At 37.7% G+C, this 22,007-nt stretch overlaps 1 protein-coding gene across 1 annotated transcript in view; it reads left to right on the forward strand.

Moving 5' to 3' along the window:
• Window positions 1–22,007, forward strand: part of LOC122797634 (otoferlin-like) — a 1,687,021-nt gene that overhangs the window by 763,611 nt on the left and 901,403 nt on the right. The window lies entirely within an intron of this gene.

Consider the following 22,007-nt stretch of genomic DNA (forward strand, 5'->3'; position numbering starts at 1 on the left):
GTTCTATTCATGTTTGTACTGAGGTTTAAATCTTTGGCTCTCATGGTTCTTATGGATTTTGATTTTTTGAGGTGGAGCATGTCCATCAATTCCTGGCTGGACATAGCCTTGTATGTCAGGCACAGATCACCTCTGAGCAGGCGGTATGCTACTGAATAGAGCTGGAGTTTCTTTAGCCTGGCAGCATATGACATATGTTGAAAACCCTTGATCCTCTTGGTGAGGTACTTCTGGGGTCTCTCCAGCTGTTGTAAGTGCCGGGTGAGGTACATACCAAATAGGGCATTGTACCCAATCATGGGCCTGATAAGGGAGGAGTACAGGGGCACGATGACCTCCTTTGATCTGGATGTGAACCCCTTCATGATAAGGTGGGCAAGGTAGAAAGTCTTTCTAACCACTTTGGCAACGTGGGTGTCAAATGAGAGGTCACTATCAACTTGGGTCCCCAGGTCTCTGATTACTTTTTCGGTACTAAGTGGGTTACTGTCTATGTGATAATTTGTGGGTATTTTGTTTTTCCCAAAGGGGATGACTATACATTTCTTGGCATTCAGTTTAAGGCCGTGATTCCGGCACCAGTTGTCCGCTTCGTGAGGCCTTTCTGTAGGATGTATGTGTCAGCTGGTGTATCGACTATGGCGCCTAGTTTGCAGTCATCTGCAAACTTTGTCAGCCACAACCCTCCCATGTTTGCTTTCACATCAGAGAAGTAAATGCCAAACAAGAGGGGTCCCAGGACAGAGCCCTGTGGGACACCACTTGTGACTGGCTTTGAGTCTGACATGGCTCCCGCAATCTTGACTTTATGGGTTCTGTTATTTAGCCAGTTTGCAACCCATCTTGTGACATATGGATTTACTTTTAAGCTGTTTAGCTTTTCTATGATCCCCGAGTGGGGTATTGTGTCGAAGGCTTTAGCCAAGTCCAGGTAGGCTGTATGGACTGCCTTGCCCTCATCAATGGCTCTAGTGACTGTTTCGAAAAAGTCAACCAGGTTCAAAAGGCAGGATCTGCCTTTTACAAAGCCGAACTGGCTGGGATCAAGTGTCTGTAGGTCCCCAATGTCGTTGTTCATGAGTTCCATAATAATTCTTTCCATAGCTTTGCAAACCAGGCTGGTCAAGCTTATGGGGTGGTAGTTCAGGGTCTGTAGTGGAGCCTTCCTTGTGGAGTGGTACCACTGTTGCTGTACGCCAGTGTTCAGGTACATATCCTGTAGTAAGGCTAAGGTTAAATAACATTTTTATATGCGGGTTTAGCTCCTCTTGCAGTTCACGTATCATGCAGCAGAGGATACCATCAGGTCCCATAGATGCTGTGTTTTTGCTTTGTTGAGGGCGGTTTTCACCTGGACATCAGAGATGACAGGGAGGTTACATTCAGCTGGGATGAGTATTTCTTCTTTTGGAGGTGATGGAGGGGAGAAATTTGCACTGAACCTGTCTGCCAGGATGTTGGCAATATCTGTGGGTTCGGTAAATTTTTTGTCATTGTGTACTAACTCTGAGCATATCTGAGTGTTTCCACCCAGGTTTCTAACATAAATGAAGAATGCCTTGTGGTTATCTTTAGTGTCCTTGGAAATTTTTCTCTCAAAGTTGGCCTTGGATATTTTTATGAGAGAACACAGCTTTCTACTAGTGCTGATCAGAGATGCCTTCCCTTTATGGGATTTTGCTCTGTCTTGCAGTAGCTTCCTTCTTTTGTTATACAATTTGTTTATGGCTGGGGTCCACCAGACAGGATGCTTTCCTTTGGTGGAGAGGGTCTTGGTTTTATTTGGGATTGCACGAGCCATGCATTCTTGGAGATGTCCATAGAAAGCATTTGTGTAGGATTCAGCATTGTGGGATGTGGTTTCCATTGGCCCTGAGGGCTTAAATGATACCATCTCAGTCTTGATAAGTGTAAAGTCGGCTTTTGAGAAGTTTCTCACTGTAGTTTTTTGTGCTGGGGGTGGAGGTGGTAGCTGTAGTGATAATTTTCAGTGGTTTTCTGGTAAAATTATTTTCCTACATATGTTCACTTTACTGATTTATTTCTGTGTACAGCCATATATTCTGTTACTTCAAATGTTACATATTTTGCATCATCATCATCATCATCATTATTATTATTACTATTTGTAAGAAAACACAGCATGTGTCCATGAAGCCAAAATAAATGATCAGAAACAACAAAAGGCTCATGTAGTGGTCAATCTGATAGCGGACAAAAAACTACAATTGTGTAAAAAAAAGTAGTTAATTTTATTGAACAAAAGCAATGAACCAAAACGGTAAGCACTTTTGTCCCAGTTTCTTTCCGGGTCTTCTTCAAAACCCTTTTTTTACTCAACAGTAGTTTTTTTGCCCACTGTCAGAGTGACCACTATATGAGTCTTTACATTGTTTCTTATTATTATAATTATTATTATTACTATTATTATAGGGCCTGTGGTCTTCAACTTGGAGGTGGTGGTGGTGCCAAAGGAAGGCCTCATTCCAGGCAGCAAATGGCCTAGATTCACCTCTGACTCACACACACACACACACACACACACACACACACACACACACACACACACATGCAACCAGACTCACACACAGACACACTTACACGCATATACATATGTACACACACTACACACATGCAACCAAACTCACACACACACACACACACACACACACACACACACACACACACACACACACACACACACACACACACACACACACGCCCATACATTCACATGCATTCACCCAGCCTCACATTATTATTAACCTGCTTCAGCAATCACTGGCTGACTGCTATCATTATTAGTAAAGTGTGTAATATATAAAATACCAGGTTTCTCTTTTATGAAATAGTGTAATAGAGCTTGTCTTTGAATTACTTATTTCAGTCCCAGTGTAAGGTAATTGGACAGAGTACATGGCTAATGTACAGTTACTGTGCCACAAGACTGTCACATGTGCATGCTGTATCATCCAGCTGTGATGTATGTGCAAATGGCTTTATACCACCGTAACACTGCAGTGATCTTGAAATCATTCCATCAACACACTGAGCAATCCTATTAGAAACTGTGTGTTAAGTGTTTCTGAATACTCCCCACTGTGTAAAATTATGAATTTTGACAGCATGATAGGCTACTAAGCAAGTGTAGGCTAATACTAGTATAACTAATTAGCAGAGGGCCCTTGGGGGCAATCAAAGTAGTAGCATATAGAAAGGAAGCAGCGAGGTACCGTCCTTGAGCAGACAGACTTAGATTTATTTCCAGTAATGAAGGAAGATAGCTTGAGTGATGACAGACAAAGTTAAGGGGAAGATTTAATCTAGTGGTTCATTGATTTGGAAAATGCCACAGCTATTGTTTCATAGGCAGTTTTTGAATAAGTAGGTGAAACTATCTGAGATCTGGACACTGCTGTAACATCTGCAACATTTATAAGAATACTTAAGTACAGACTTGGACAGCTCTGCAAACTGGATGTGTGACAACCACCATGAGCTTTTTTCTGAGACTGCTTTCTAGAAAGAGATGTACCATATGTATATTATTTAATATATGCAGTTTCTTATTTTTAGACATAAATATATTCTATAGGCTGCAAATGAGCTTCATCCTGCAGTCAAGAGTTGATTCCCTTAGCCTCGATCTAGCTACTGTGAGCAAGTCACTTACCTATACAGTGCTCCTGGGTTATACCTGAAAAGGGACACTTGTGTTTATTTGACTTATCCAATAAATAAATTAACTTCTGTGTAGTATCATATATTACTGTTAACTGATATTTTTTTTAAATTAACATTGTTGATAAAATAAGTGTGTCTTGAACTTCATGCATCAAATCAGAATTAGTCACAATTACTGGTGTCATGACCAGCTGTGAAGCCTTCAGTGTTTTTGCTGTTTATATTAATGATATTCCATATCTAGAACTTTTAGCAGGGCTTTTCTCCCTGCACTTCTGAGTTTCTCTTTAATACTATTTTGATTGCTTTAATACTGAAAAGACACAACAGAAGTCTTCATATAAGACCATTTTTTCAAATGGCTATAGTACATTATTTATTTGCTTTTATTGACAGAGAAAGTCCGATTGTGCATCAATAGCCCATTTTCAGTGGACGCTTGGGGGGATAAGCTCCAAAATAACAACAGCAATAATATAATGAAAAGAGAAAATTACACAGGAAAAAATCATAAAAGTTAGCATGAGATGCAAAGTACAAGCACTAGAATAACAATGAGCTTAGGGCTGTATTCATAGTCATTGCGCATAGGTGTAGTGGGAATTTACACATGATTCAGAGACATCAGCTGACTTAGACACAGCTGTTTAAACCAGTCTGAGAAAGTAGTATGCAAATGAAGTAATATGGGATGCAAGTGAGGAATATATGAAAAACCTGTGACTATCTTATATAAATTAAGAGCTCCTCAACCTTTGTGTGCTTCATAGTCACATTTTTTATGCATATCTGCACCATGTGCATAAGGCTTATAGAAAGCAAATTTGTGCCTCTTCTGTATAATTTACAGTCAGAAAAGCTGCTTGCATTTGCTGCCAAGTTAGCTGTCTCTTGTTCTGAGATGGTCCTCTTGGTTGTGTCAGAACCAGGTACACCCAGTGACACTCATCAACTGAGAAGGTGAAGATATAGTTAGAGGCTGACCCATTTACTAATCAGGAACTCTTGGACAGGTGTAGACTGGACCAGGACACAATATCATCTTTGGTGAGTCTGTATGGGACTGAGGAGGAAGATATATGACCTTCTTATACCTGTGTCTACCTAGGTATGTATAGCCCTCACTATGCTTGGCATGACGGACTTCCAGAGACAAACTAAAGATACCTTGGGTATCTTATTGGCATCTATAGAGTATACTTTAACTGTTCCTTGACATACTCTTGGCACATATGGGTCAGTATATCTATTTGGCAGTTGCACTTTAGGACTGAGTCAGTACTATTCATGTCTTGTACGGGATGCATCTCTTTCCTGAGGTGTTTGTTGTGATAGATTGCACCTATGTTGCCATTAGGGGCCTATCATGACCCCAGGGAGTGGTACTGGAACAGGAAGGGCTACCATTCCTTTAACTGCCAGGTAGTGTGTGATGCACAGGGGTACATCACAAAAGTGTTGGCCCAGCATCTTGACAGTGCCTATAATTCTTGTATCTGTCACACAAGTTCATGCTACTACCTCTTCCTGCATGGTAGGATTACTCAAGGTGACCTAGTTGGTAAGTTCAAAGTATTATAATGTTGCTATCGATGGTTATTTCTGTATCTGTTGGGCAGTATTGATAGTACTGAGTAATCACTCCTCCTTTTTTGTTGTTCCCCCTTCCTGTTTTGCTTCCCAGGTAACATAGGTTACCAACTTGAACTTTGGCTAATTTCACCAGTCTATAACCACCTGGCAGCTGCAAGGGAGAGCATCAACACTTCCCCAGTCCTAGACAGAGAAATCAATGAATGAGAATTTAGCATGCTCAAAGCCCAATTGCATTGCCTGGATGAGTCAGGGATGTCCTATAGTAGGACTTTGCTACTGCATGTAGGATATTTACTGACTGCTGCATTCTGCACAACATGACTGTGTATAGGTTTGGTTTGCATCTGCCCAGCCAGTCCACTTACAGTGGCAGTGCAGCTCCCTGTGTTGTTCCTCCCACCAGTGATGATAATGATGGTGGCTAACTGAGACCAGTAGGGCAGAAACCCCTGCAGCCGGCCTGTGCATAGTATATGGCTGTGCAGGAGAAGAAGCAGTATCTAGTCCACAACTAGGGGCCGTGACGTTCACTTGTAAACTGTGCTAAATTTTGCATGGTGAACTTAAACTGTGCATCAGACATTTTCTATATAACAATATAAATATTTTATTTCAATCAGTCTTCTTGTCTCTTTAAAGTTTCTCACATACCAATAAGAACTACAGCACTGGCTGTTTCTGGAAAATGAATGCTGGGTGAGCACTGCTTTCCTGTTACTGATGTTGAAAGTATACAGTATGTTGTATTTGGAATGTATCATACACCCTGCCCCCTAAGGATGGTATGGGTTATGTTCCCATTGCTCAAGAGCCAAGTACTAAAATGTGAACCTGATGCTGAGTTTCTCTGATGATGGGATCTGTTGAATGCCGAGCAACCTCCTGAAAGTAACCTAACCATAATGTGGGACCTAGACTTTGTCTGAGAGCTTCTACCACAGGTTGTGGAAATTTGAATAGGCCTGGCTGCCTTCTTGTTATGGGAAACCACGAGTACCTGCTGCACGTTCTTGAGATGCATCTGCTATCTACCTAACTCATCCAGCATACATGCAGGCACTTCCCCAGCCATGTCTACCTGTCCTCCCAATGTGTGTCTTGTAAGTACAAGTGTGCACATGAAGGCTGACATGGATGACGTGTGTGCAACCATGCTGTGCATGAGAAATATTACAACATTATCCCTGGCCTCTACCAAGTCCATGCACTGTTGAAATTTCTCATATATAACTTGCAATATTCTAATCATCTCTACCTGACTCTCAGTAGCAGTATTCTGAATCAGTCCTGAACTATGTCACAGAATATCTAGTGCCGGGCAACCAAGGTGCTGCATGTCTCTGGAGCTAATTGTGAAATATGACTTTGCTTGGTACATCTGTGTACAGGCATCATATAGGTATCACTGCCCTTGAAAGGGTAATCTCTTCATCAAGGGGGTTTAGGCTGTCCCTCCCTGCTGCATATCATGACCTCATTATCCTGAGTTCTTCATTCTGTGTGACTATTTTCAAGCTGTGCCATGAGTATGAGAGTTATGATATTGTTGGGAACAGTCACTCTGCTGTCAACATTAGCTTGCTGTACTGAGGCACCCTGTGAAAAAATATGTCATGATGGGGTTAATGTGACCTGTGACAAATGGAGTTACTTTTGCATAAAGGTGGGATGAACACAATTACTATTTATTATCTGTAGACATTTTGCCACACATGATGTTGTTGGCATACCTGAATATGAAACATGATATATACACAGGTTTTGTGCCAGCTACATCTCAGGTTAATGTGGTGACACCGGATACCTAATGACTACCACATTGCCTGAGTATGATTGTTGCAGGAGTTTGAATGTGTTGATGTCCACACCACCTCTGATGATTCTAGCCATATCCTCTTCTGCATCAAAGTAATCTCCCCTTATGAAGAGAAGTTACTCCTCATCCAGTGTTAAAAGTTGGGGTGTGGAAGGGTGGAAAGGCTGCCACCAGTGCTGCTACAGGCAATTGCATTCTGCCCAACATTTGTCCTGGCATGTCCCGCCATGCCGTAGGCTCTTTTCTTCCTCTGTGCCAAGGTGTTGTTCCTTCCCCATACAGCATTCATGCTGGCCAGTACTTGATTCCATAACTTGTCTCTTTCTGCCTATTTTGGTCCCCTTACTAAAAAGACATTTTCTATATGTCCTCAGAGGATCCATTAGGATATGATTTTCCTCAGAACTGACGTGGCCTCTCCTGTGTCTTTTTCCCTGCTTCAGCATTTGTAACCTGTCATCATATATTGTGACAAAATTCGCACCTACTTCCCTTGTATGAAACTTTACTGAGTTTTGAATTATGCATGAAAGTATATTACAAAATGAAACAAAATGTGTGGTAAGCACATTGAAATATTTATTTGGAGCTGTTTTTTTTTCAAAATGTTTGTATTCATTTTATAACACAATAACTTAACAGTATAGCAACAAGAAAAAAAAAAAACAAATGAACTATGTACAATGTCCATAACAACTAAAAGAGCAATATACATAGGAGAACACTTAATATTTCTCTAACAGATTAGACAATTTTGTCCAAGCAATTAAATGATGGGTTGTGTTGTTAGTTCTTGCTTTTATGGTGGCAATCTCATTCTTACAAATGTATTTCACAAGATGAATAAATTCAACTTTAAAGACAGGAGTAGATTGGGATTTCCAATTTTTAGTAATGTTTCCTTGCTATAGAGAGGATAGACCATAGTAAAAATGTTTGGTTTTTAGGAATGACTTCAGGAACAGGAACATTGAAAAGGATAAGGGAGTCAGAAATTATACAGTTGTCATTCCATAGAGCTTTACAAAGATACTTAAAGTCTAACCAAAATGGGGAAATTATTTTGCAATTAACAACCATATGTATCCAGTCAGCATCAGGATTTCCACATCTCCAGCATTTCATTTCCTCTTTCTTGCACATTATTGCTGGTCTTTGTGGAGTGAAAATACATCTATGTAGAAATGCCTATGTGCATACACACCAGAATAGGGAAGATGTGGATTCCTTCACTGACTGTAAACAAAGTTTTTTTAACTTTTCTGAGAATACCTGTCTATTAACTTCACTTGAATAATTCCGAAAAGAAACATATGTTTTGCTAAAATCATTTCTGAGAATTTTATAAATAACAGATATGTATGAATTATTCTTGGGTGAGTTATTAATAATTGTTGAGATAAAATCCAAATTTTAAGTTACTGTTATTGTATACCTCTAATAAGGGTATGAGCTTAGTATGTATAAAATCCTTACAAGTCTGGATGTCCAGCCAATTGCAATTTTGTAAACTATATATGCTGATCAAATAGACTGCAGAACTTCATTTATTAGCTGAGAGAAACTGATTCCAAAAAATAGGTCACCCTTCTTAAATTCTAACATTTTCTGAGTATCAAAATATATCAAACATTCATGTGTGTAAGGAATAGGAAACATAATTATTGATAAATTCTTAGTTAATTGATTAGAAAACATAAGCTTTTCAAACAACAGCAATATTTGGTTTATAAGAGGTGTGAGAACAAGTTTTGACATTTCACTTTGAATGCATGCTTTTAAAATCCATCTAAAGAAGTTTGTATATATTTGAGTATATGGTTCATGCAATGTCCTATTACTATTAAGAAGTAAGGTTTCATGTATTGATTTCCAATATGATGTATAAGAAGTATTATTCCAAAGCAACACTATGTTATTAAATGCAGAATTTAAATAAAAATCAATATATGGAAACCCTATACCTCCTTCATCCCAGCTTGTGGTGTGCCAGAGAAGGGAAATTCTTGGCTTTTGAGATCTCAAAAGAAGTTAAGTAATACGTTGTTCATTTTCTGTTTATTTTGACAGGTGGGGGAATTATTGGAGCTTGGCCAATGAATAAGATTTTAGTTAACAGTATCATTTTGATTAAAGTTAGTCTGTCTTCAAATGTGAAGAAGATTCTGTACCAACTGTCTATTAGACTAGTAGTTAAGTTTATAGGTTGTTGATAATTAGACTCAATAATGATGCCTAGATATTTAATATGTGTGCCCTCCCAATTTATGTCTCTTTTTGATCTAACTTTCATAGTGACATTTTTATTCAATAGAAGTGCCTGAGTTTTGTTGTGATTAAATTTTAGACCAGAGGTGTTTGCAAAGAAGTCTAGATTGTGTAATGGGTGACCTACTGAATTTTCAATATCATTAGACATTACTAGTGGGTCATCATCAAACAGTTGTATCTTGGGGATAATTTGTCTGGCACTTTATATCCTTTAACACTGTCATTATTTCCAACATAATTTGCAAGAGGCTCAATAGCCAGGGCAAAGAGTAATGGGGAGAGGGGGCACCCCTGTTTAGTACCTCTTAATATTTTGAATGGGCTAGAACGATAAGATCCAATCTTTACATAGGCTATGGACTTTTCATATCATTTTTTAATTAATCCTATAAAGTTTGGGGAAAACTATATTTTGCAGAGCTTTAAACAGATATGGCCAACTTAGGGAGTCAACAGCTTTATCTATATCAAGGCTTAAAACAGAAAGCTCATTTTTTTTCTTGTTTGCTAAGTCTATTAAAGGACAGTAATCTAATTATATTGCCTTATAGCATTCTGTTTATGATAAACCTAGTTTGGTCTTCATGAATTAATATTGAAAGAATATTATTTAATCTGTCTGCTAAGATAGACATGAACATCTTGTAGTCAATGTTAAGCAAAGTGATTGGCCTGTATGATGTACAAAGGTTGGGCTCTGTATTTGGTTTTAAGATGGGAGAGATGATAGAATATTTCCATGAGGGAGGGATGTTTGCTGTAATTTTAACTTCTTGGAATGCACTGAGTAAAATTTTCAAGATGTTATCAGGTAAGAGTCTGTAAAATTCCAGAATTTGACCATCCAGCCATGGTGCCTTTTTAGTCTTAAGATTTTTTATTTGTTCCTTTAATTCTTTAAAGGAAAAGGGTTTAACTATGTTATTAATATTGTGTTTGGATAGCTTCTTTTGAATATTATTAGCAAGACAGTTGTCTATATTGTTATTGCTTGTAGGTGAGTTATTAATATTCTTGTAATGGTTTTTAAAACATAAGATATTTTTAGATCTGTAATTTTGATAGTCTGATTAGTTTTCATGACAGTACTGCCTGTGTTGCAATATTAACTTATATGTTTGCATTTTATTCTGTGTGGGGGTGCTACATAGTATATTAAATATGTATGTCACTCCTTAGTTAAATGAATGTGGCCTGCAGTGTGATCCTAGGCATTACTCATTGCCAGAGACCACTGCTTACAATAAGCCACTTGACAAATATAGACAAAACTGAAAATGGCACCTTATATATTCTCAAATATAGCCTAATTTTGAGCAGGTCACACTAAATTACAGTTCATAACTACTTCTTCCTAATAATTCCTAGTAATGACTAACACCACTAATCAACTTCTGTTTGTATTTGAGGATTGTTTGGGTGTAATGGGTCTAGGATGTGCTGTTTCTTGGTGATTCACAGATGTGTTATAACTAATCCATGTTGCAGTGATTGCTTTGTGCTGGGCTTTGCACCTTCTTGTCTGTTGTGGCTTGAGAAAGGATTTTTAAGTACCTCAGCATATGATAATTTAGTATGAATAAGTATGGTGTATAGTATAGGTGAGTGATGCTCACAGGATGTACTTCTTTACAAGAGTGTGGCCTTCAATTTGGCTAGGTACTTGCATCTCTCACAAATGGACAGTGATTAGTTAATTAAAAGATAATTAATTGTGACCAATTCTTAAATTGCCTGAGTATATTATGTGCTATAAGGCTGGCCATATAGGGTAAACTGGCTGGCTAAGTTTCCATTTTAGACCAAGAGTGCAAAGTGTATTAAAAAGGAATAACAGATTGTAATAGTGTAACAGCTGTTCTGGCTCTTGGATTAAAGAGTTAGGTTAAAGAAAAATAATAAATTCATATTAATTTATGTTTAAGCACTAAGTTAACATGCAGTAAATATTCTAGTCTAGTTTGGCTATAAAGGTCAAATAAGAGAAGTTAATAGCATTGTAGTTGCTAGTTTTGAGTTACTGATCTGAAGTAAATTAATAAGCATAGACTGAATTAAGTTCAAGCACCAATACAAAGTAAATGATTTGGACTAGACTGAGACTGACTTAGATGCAATGCATCTTTATTCTATGATTTGTACAGCTGTAACTTGAAGGTGAGGTTAGCTATGGCACCTATGAGAGAATTTGAAACTGAAAGTGCCTGTGCCTGTGAAAGACAACATTGTACAGTGTAACACACAACACTGCCCAGCATTGTTAAGCTGAGGAATTAGTAAAATAAGCAATTAAAAGTGGCTAGCACCCTAGCCAGTAATGTCCAACTCTCAGAAACAGCAGCAAATTATTCTGTCTCACAGAACTACCACTAGTGTCCTTAGCAAGCTAATACCCTGACCAGAAAGCCAAGTGAAACTGAATATAAAAATAAAATTAAATGTAAAAGCAGGAAAAAGAAGTAGAAAGGTACAGGAATAACACTTTGTTTGTCAAAATGCAGATGCTATCTAACACAATGGCAAAAGAGAACACTCTGAGTAACAAAATAGAGGGGCTATCTACAGTGGACATAAAAAGTGTGCACACCCCTGTTAAAATGCCAGGTTTTTGTTATGCAAACAAATGAGACCATAATAAATAATTTCAACCCCCCCTAATGTGATCTATAACCTGTACAACTCAATTGAAAAACAAAGAAATCTGTTTGGGGAAAAAATATAAAAAACAAAAAACGTACAATAAGCTTGTTGCATAAGTGTGCACACCCTTAATCTAATACTTTGTTGAAGCACCTTTTGATTTAATTACAGAATTCAGTCTTCTTGGGTACACACTTGCCATCAATTAAGGAGACTCTGATTAACCCCAAATAAAGTTCAGCTGTCCTAGTAGGATTTTCTTGACATTTACTCAGTTGGCTGCTACAGCAAAAGCCATGGTTCGCAGAGAGCTTACAAAGCATCAAAGGGATCTTATTGTTGAAAGGTATCAATTAGGAGAAGGGTACAAAATAATTTCCACAGCACTAGATATACCATGGAACACAGTGAAGACAGTCATAAAAAAGTGGAGAAAATGTGGGACAACAGTGATGTTGCAAAGAACTGGATGTCCCTCCAAAATTGATGAACAGACAAGACAAAAACTGGTCAAGGAGGCTGCCAAGAGACCTACAGCAACACTGAAAGTGTTGCAGGAATTGCTGGCAAGTACTGGTTGTGTACTACATGTGACAACAATCTCCCATATTCTCCATATGTCTGGGCTATGGGATAGTGTTGCAAGATGGAAGCCTTTTCTTATACAGAAAAACATCCAGGCCCAGCTAAAATTTGCAAAATAATACATCAAGTCTCCCAAAAGGATGTGGGAAAATGTGTTATGGTCTGATGAAACCAAGGTTGAACTTTCTGGCCACAATTCCAAAAGGCACATTTGGCACAAAAACAACACAACACATCACCAGAAGAACACCATCCTCACGGTGAATCATGTTGATGGCAGTATCATGCTTTGGGGTTGCTTTTCTTCAGTTGGAACTGGGGCATTAGTCAAGGTGGAGGGAATTATGAACAGTTCCAAATATCAGTCAGTTTTGGCGCAAAACCTTCAAGCATCTGCTAGAAAGCTGAAGATGAAGAGGAATTTCACCTTTCAAGATGACAATGACACCAAGCATACATCCAAATCAACAAAAGAATGGCTTCACCAGAAGAAAATTAAAGTTTTGGAATGGCACAGCCAGAGCCCAGACCTAAATCTAATGGAAAATCTGTGGGGTGACCTGAAGAGGGCTGTGCAGAAGAGATGCTCTCACAATCTGACAGATTTGGAATGCTTTTGCAAGAAAGAATGGACAAATATTGCCAAGTCAAGATGTGCCATGCTGATAGACTCCTACCCCAAAAGACTGAATGCTGTAATTAAATCAAAAGGTGCTTCAACAAAGTATTAGTTTAAGGGTGTGCACACTTATGCAACTAGCTTATTGTATGTTTTTTATTTTTTTATATTTTCCCCTAACAGATTTGTTTGTTTTTCAATTGAATTGTACAGGTTATAGGTCACATTAAAAGTGGGAAAAGTTTTGAAATGATTTATTGTGGTCTCGTTTTTGTATCTCACAAAAACCTGGCATTTTAACAGGGGTGTGCACACTTTTTATATCCTATCTATCTATCTATCTATCTATCTATCTATCTATCTATCTATATATCTGTCTATTTATCTATCACAAAACCAGCCATGTGAATGTAACATTTAAAATGCATATAAAGAACTTTTCAGTCAAACAGACTGAAACTACAGTTTAATGGAAAAAAGTGTTAAGAGCACTTTGTTTAACTAGAGAGATGTGTAATCTAATACATTTGCAGCCAAATTACTATTTCAAAAACAAAAGCAGCAACTTTAGTCGAACAAACTGTAAAATGTTGTGAAATGTTATGACATTTGATAAAATAACCTATAAAATACAGAAAACACTAAGACAACAACAAGTGCAATGTAGAACAAGTACTTTCCTGTTTTTAATGAAGTTTGAACTTGGAAACTCCAGAAAACTTCAGCATGTTCCCAAAAGAGCCATCCTGAAGCCTTACAAAAGAGTTGACTGTTCAAGTCATGTATATGCCCTGAGTGTAAGGTAAAGAGAAGCTTAATTACAGAATAAACAGCAATAATTTTGTTATTATGGAAATAAGGTCAGAAAACTCAAAACTGAAATACATGAGTACATGCACGTGTTTTGATCTATGTAAATGATGTGGGAATAATAAGAAAGAAGATACCTACCCTAAAATTAGTACTAAGATTAGGATGCAAACAACAAACAAAACCAAGTAAAAATCAAATTAAAAACTTGTTTCCAAAGCAGGAATACAGCGTGGTTCAGCTAGCCAATGTAATAGCAAAATGAATGGCTCTAGTGCACTTTGAAGTAACCCAAGAACAGCAACAGTCGTAGTTCCAATAGCAGGTTAAATCCTTTATTTTGACAGACAACAGAACTCTTTAAACAAGCGCTTTCGCCTGGTTGTACCAGGCTTTATCAAGTTAAATAAATGAATGCTTTCTGTCCTTTATATACTAAAAGCATTTGGTCATGTGATGTTTGTAACACTTGCTAATTACATTAATTAACAAAACTTGTGCTATTAAAAGGTGCAGTTTAAAAGTCTGAATGGTTCTTGAAAAATCCAAAATCCAAAGTTAACATAAATATGTGCTGACATAAATATTCTAAAATCTACCCAGTAGAAACATGTATATACTCTCAGTTATATCATAAAAATTGTTTTAATAATCACCTTATAGAGATTTGGCTTAACCTCTCCTTTACAAATAGACACTGCCTATATTTTAAGCTTTGTTTTCTGACACTTGTTATAGAAGCACTAATTACATAGAAAGGAAGAGCTATAGAGAGCTGGCTTAAACAAGCTAAGAATATTTAAACAATGTTTGGTTTCTGACTTTTTTCACAATGTAAAATACTTTTAACGTTTAAAAATGAACACTAAACATGTTTATTTTATGTATATATTTTTTAGAACAATTTTTATGATATAACTGAGAGTATATACATGTTTCTACTGGGTAGATTTTAGAATATTTATGTCAGCACATAGTTATGTTAACTTTGGATTTTGTATTTTTCAAGAACCATTCAGACTTTTAAACTGCACCTTTTAATAGCACAAGTTTTGTTAATTAATGTAATTAGCAAGTGCTACAAACATCACATGACCAAATGCTTTTAGTATATAAAGGACAGAAAGCATTCATTTATTTAACTTGATAAAACCTGGTACAACCAGGCGAAAGCGCTTGTTTGAAGAGTTCTGTTGTCTGTCAAAATAAAGGATTTAACCTGCTATTGGAACTACGACTGTTGCTGTTCTTGGGTTACTTCGAAGTGCACTAGAGCCATTCATTTTGCTATTACATTGGCTAGCTGAACCACGCTGTATTCCTGCTTTGGAAACAAGTTTTTAATAAGATTAGGATGCAAAAACATGATCCACAGATGGTCAATTTATTTTTTTCAAATATTAAATAAATGTTGAAAGCTAGGCTCAATGAAAAGGGCTGTAAGTCATTATATTTGCAATGTGAACCTTTTTTCATATCCATTTTGTGTTTGACATTAGGGCTGGTAGGTTCAAGTATGGTTTTGAATGGCAGATGGAGTTTGGTTTGCTTTTCATTACAGCAAAGTACTGTATATGTGGTCAGGAACAGATTTTTCCTTGTAGTTTATTTGCCCTTTTTCATATCTGAGTGACCATACATTTCAAATATTTAAGTAGGAAGGGCTTGGACAAATCCCCCACATGCTTATTCCCCTGTAAAAATGCCTTTTTCCATGTCGGTGTGACTAAGCAGTGAGTATGTTTAAGTAACAATTTTAGGAGGCAACCCCCACATGCTTGCTCGCATGCAACTTTTTTTTTTCTATTTGTGGAAGTTAAGATTGTGGCTTCAGTATTTGTGGACTCAGTTTTTGATCTTCTGATATGAATCAGATCACCAGTCAAAACCAATACACTGATATTTGGATATGCTTCTCTTGGACAACACCTAAATTTGTGGCCAACATTAGTACGTAATGCCTACAGCGCAAATCTGCTTTAATGAGTTATTTTCTAAAATTTATTACAGTGGTTGGGATACAGATCAGTAGTAGGAAGCAAAGGCTGCTCCTTGCAGGACAGCAGATATATACATTGCCAAATACAAGGGCTACAAAAAGTAAAAAGATGGTTATTGAGGTTAGAAGGTTTAGGGACATGTTTACTGACAAAGAGTGCAGACATCTGACAGAAAGTTGAAATTCTTTACTGTGGCCATTACTTTTTTTCACACTGATTACAGTCAAACTTCCATGGATAAACAATCAGAATATAAAGTCTCCTTTGAGCTTTTTATGCTTCAACAAGTGACCTTTTCCTGCTCCCTCTAAATAAGTATACATTAATATAGCACTTGTCAGTACAAGGTTTTCATTCTGTTTACAGTAGTGCAAGTTAAGTACTGATATCAGTCTCGGTCTCCTTAGTTTAGTTTTTACTTCTTGCATGATCTGACCCCAGCTTGCCTTATGAATGTTAAAATCGAATTGGAGCTCTAGTAGGTAAATGCTCTTATTCTTTAATATGCTAATTGCTGTACTGAGATAGATCTCTCCTTCACTGATTTGTAATATGAAAGCATGTTTTCTTGTCAGCCATAGTTGTGGTTGTGCTGTATAGCAGAGTAGTATAACCTTACCTTTAGTTGTTTATATCTGGATTCTGTAAATTGTTCATCTGTTTGTATAAATAACTGCAATTTAGGCTTTTTTTATTAATTTGAGTATTGTATTTGCCATGACCATTCATAATATGAATTCTTTGTTATCCTTTGTTAACTGCCACATCTAGCTTTCAATCTGTCATTTGCCTGTAACTCTCAATGCACTTACCTTGACATGTCTGCTTTGCACTTATTTTTTCTTGCTTCTTCAGTAATTTCTTCTCTGAGTGTGCATGTAACATCCAATCTATTTTGGGCGTCCCCCACCTCAATACAGACATTCTTACTATTTCCTACAGTAAAATGGCTATATTTAATCTACTGTCCACATCGCTGGCATATTGTTTCTCTGATCGCCTTTCTCGATTGCTTTTCACTGGTGAATCCCCCCCCCCCCCACACACACACACACAGACACAAAGAAAGCATATCAGAGCCCTGCTCAGGAGATGAATATTATTTCATTTGCTCACAAGCCTGCTGACTGATTAAAAAAAACTTAGCACCTGCACCTGAAACAACACTAGTAAGTTAAAGCAAACTACATTAGCTACATACTCATTGATGCATGCAGGTTGTATGAGTAGAAGGCAAGCTAGCAAGAGGTTTTTTGCAGAATAACCCAATCTGTCCCTTGTTTGTGGTTATTTCAGTCTGAAATTTACCTTGCAAGCATCATGTTTTTCCTCACAGGCTTGATTTTTACCCATAGAAGCAGAACACAGACCCTGATACTGAGTTGGTATTAGGTCCCTGTAAACTTTGCTCAGTACAGTGCTTTGTCCCTGCATGTGAAGCCTAGCACATATGCAGTATGAGCAAGTAAAGCTTTGCATTAGTGCTGAATGCCACAGAAAAACAGGTTTAAGGTCAGTAGACTAGAGCAAAGGTCCTTAACGTATACAACATTGCAGAACTTACAGTCAGCTGCACTCATATCTTCTCACTTTCAGCTATCGCAGTTCAGCTCCACTTGTTTAGTTTTGGCCTGCTCCTTACACTTCCAATCCCCTGCCACCCCAATGGGTCATCTGTCTATATAACAACCAAACTGCTCTCTCACAAAGTAAATCAATCTCAACCAATAACTCACTTCATCAACGTAAAACAAATTCAGCCTACAATTACAACCCCTCCTTTGTCTGTTCATCTATAACATTCACTTTCCTCCACTTACATCTTTTTTTCACTTTCAGTATAAGACATATACACCAATAGTCAACACTCTAACTTTACACTATTTAACAATCCACTGTTTATCATAATCTCTCTTCTCACAAGAACCAGTACCATTATTAGCACTGTAATTACTACTTTTATCAACACATACAACCTACGTTCATGGAAGTCAACCCACATTTTTCTTCCTCCACCCCACCATTTAATCCCATTCTTGTGACCACAACCAACAACCCCCCCCACAGCCTTAACCAACATTGCACCTTCTCCAAACTGGCATAATCATAGTATTATAGTATCACAGAATAACCCAGGTGGCCTTTTTAAGCCTAGCCGTGCTTCCCAATAAAGTTTTAATAAGTACTAGTTCCCACAGTTTTATTTTTGGTTATATGGGTCTATTACATGTGCTTGAGACACATGCCCTTGCTGTCACTCACTCAGTTTAGCAAGTGCCCTAACTACCAATAACTCATCACCTATAGCTTAACTATCCCTACCGGAACCCTGATCCTGATTCTAAAAACTCCCACCCAGTGCCTATCTATAAAGTCCACTATCCCTCCTTAAACATAAAATCTCAGTCTCCCTCCCTAACCCTAAAGTCCCTATCACTCCCTAAACTTAAATCCCATCCATTTTCATCTCCCATTACAGATCACTCCCTAAACCTAAAACCCCTTTCCCCTCTTGTCCCCGATCTCTCCAAACCTAAAATGCATATAGCCCTTCCAAGCCTTAAAGTCCGGACTACATTCCTCATCCCCCCGCCTAAACCCTCCCTGCTCCCCTTTTCTGCTTACCTGGTCCATGACAACCACTTGCTTCCATTCATCTCATAGGATACGGACCCGTATCCCAAACAAAAAGCAAACTTTAATTCCCACACCAAACCTACTTCAATTCAATTCTCTTGCAGCTATTTCAGTGCATTTATACTTTACTTTCCCTCCTTAAGGCATCATTATTTTAAAAACATGCTCCTGCATGGCACACTTTTCCTTGTCTTGTCTACCCCTGCAATATCCTCAGATTAGCAGTATTCACATCCATTCATTGACATAAAATCATGCACCAATAAATATTCTCATATATACAGTAGCAACATCCACTTTACCATCTCAGATACTCTCGACAGTGCCATATGCCTTCAGGACTTCAAATCTAAACTTCTAACATACAGGCTGATTACAGAACGTTTCTACATACAACACAAAATCAAATGTAAGTCTGTCTTACTCCATCCAATTCTCCAGATCATTACAATTATGTGGTGATATACATCCCAACCCTGTTCCAAAACTACAAACAACTCCAAGCCTATTTTCCTTAACAACACTTCTGTATACCTTATTCTTCCTACCACTTCAATGTTAACAAACTAAATGAACTCCACTCATGCATAGCTCAAGACTTCCCAACATACTAGTTCTTACAGAAACATGGCTAAAATCTCACATAAAGTATGAGGCACTGCTCCCCTAGGATATAACATATTTAGAGATGACACTTGTCTGAGGAAGTGTATGTAATTTTGTACACGAAAACGTTTGCAAGTAAAGGATCTTGGATTTTACTTCGGGGCTGTGCTTTGTTGGATTCACTTATTGTTTTCTTAGTTTTTGGAACTTTTCGAAGTTTTTTTATATTTAGAGATGACAAAATAGGCAAAAACGCTGGTGGAATGGCCATTCTATTTTCAAATACCTTTAATGTATTATTGTATTCCCATAAAATCCCACAATTCAGTAATGCTGAATTACTTAATAGCTTCCTAAATATTAACACATTTAAAGGTACCTGCATCAATGCATTATATATCCCACCAAACAAAAATGGCACCATAACAGAAGATAACCTATCCTTGGCAGTCTCTAATCCACCTTGAAACTTTCATGTTAAGTGACCTAAACATTGATTTGCATTCACAACCACATACCTTCTGCCAACATCACACAATATACATATTGTACGGACTCACCCAACTTATAAACTATACTACTAGTTATAAGAAAGCCAGCAACAGTTTGTTCTAGACTAGTATCTTGCATCTGATCCACAAAATATTACCAAATGTGGCATCTTACCTGATGCACTAAGTGATTGTCTACCTACTTAAGCCATTATTAATCTGCACCACAGTATCAGACACTGCCATTTTAACCTATTCCAAAACCTACCCTCATTTAATAAAGGCACATATGTATGACTTCACCTTAAAGATGTACAACTGGAAAATACTAAAGTCACTTCCTCTAGATGAAGCCACAATATGTTTTACCAGTATCTTCTTCAGAATCCTAAACAGTCCAGCTGCAATCTAAAGGAAAAGAGTAAAAAGCGACGCAGTATGTGGCTCACATATAATACTAAACAACCGATAACACACACAGTGTGAAAGTAGCCGTCACATATAATACTAAACAACCGATAACACACACAGTGTGAAAGTAGCCGTCACATATAATACTAAACAACCGATGACACACACAATGTGAAAGTAGCCGTCACATATGATACTAAACAACCGATGACACACACAGTGTGAAAGTAGCCGTCACATATAATACTAAACAGCCGATGACACACACAGTGTGAAAGTAGCCGTCACATATAATACTAAACAACGAATGACACACACAGTGTGAAAGTAGCCGTCACATATAATACTAAACAACTGATGACACACACACAGTGTGAAAGTAGCCATCACATATAAAACTATGCAACCGATGACACACACAGTGTGAAAGTAGCCATCACATATAATACTAAACAACCGATGACACACACAGTGTGAAAGTAGTCGTCACATATAATACTAAACAACCGATGACACACACAGTGTGAAAGTAGCCGTCACATATAATACTAAACAACCGATGACACATATAGTGTGAAAGTAGCCGTCACATATAATACTAAACAATCGATGACACACACAGTGTGAAAGTAGCCGTCACATATAATGCTAAAAAACCGATGACACACACAGTGTGAAAGTAGCCGTCACATATCATGCTAAAGAACCGATGACACGCACAGTGTGAAAGTAGCCATCACATATCATGCTAAAGAACTGATGACACACACAGTGTGAAAGTAGCCGTCACATATAATACTAAACAGCCGATGACACACAGTGTGAAAGTAGCCGTCACATATAATACTAAACAACGAATGACACACACAGTGTGAAAGTAGCCGTCACATATAATACTAAACAACTGATGACACACACAGTGTGAAAGTAGCCATCACATATAAAACTAAACAACCGATGACACACACAGTGTGAAAGTAGCCGTCACATATAATACTAAACAACCGATGACACACAGTGTGAAAGTAGCCGTCACATATAATACTAAACAATCGATGACACATATAGTGTGAAAGTAGCCGTCACATATAATACTAAACAACCGATGACACACACAGTGTAAAAGTAGCCGTCACATATAATACTAAAAAAACGATGACACACACAGTGTGAAAGTAGCCGTCACATATAATACTAAAAAAACGATGACACACACAGTGTGAAAGTAGCCGTCACATATAATACTAAACAACCGATGACACACACAGTGTGAAAGTAGCCGTCACATATAATACTAAACAACCGATGACACAGACAGTGTGAAAGTAGCCATCACATATAATACTGAACAACCGATGACACACACAGTGTGAAAGTAGCCGTCACATATAATACTAAACAACCGATGACACACACAGTGTGAAAGTAGCCGTGACATATAATACTAAACAACCGATGACGCACACAGTGTGAAAGTAGCCGCCACATATAATGCTAAAGAACCGATGACACGCACAGTGTGAAAGTAGCCGTCACATATAATACTAAAGAACCGATGACACACACAGTGTGAAAGTAGCCATCGCATATAATACTAAACAAACGATGACACACACAGTGTGAAGGTAGCCGTGACATATAATACTAAACAACCGATGACACACACAGTGTGAAAGTAGCCATGACATATTATGCTAAAGAACCGATGATACACACAGTGTGAAAGTACCGTCACATATAATACTAAACAACCGATGACACACGCAGTGTGAAAGTAGCCGTCACATATAATACTAAACAACCGATGACACATATAGTGTGAAAGTAGCCGTCACATATAA

Source organism: Protopterus annectens, chromosome 3.part1, assembly GCF_019279795.1.
Source record: "Protopterus annectens isolate FY-2018-M chromosome 3.part1, PAN1.0, whole genome shotgun sequence".
NCBI classification, from domain to species: domain Eukaryota; kingdom Metazoa; phylum Chordata; order Ceratodontiformes; family Protopteridae; genus Protopterus; species Protopterus annectens.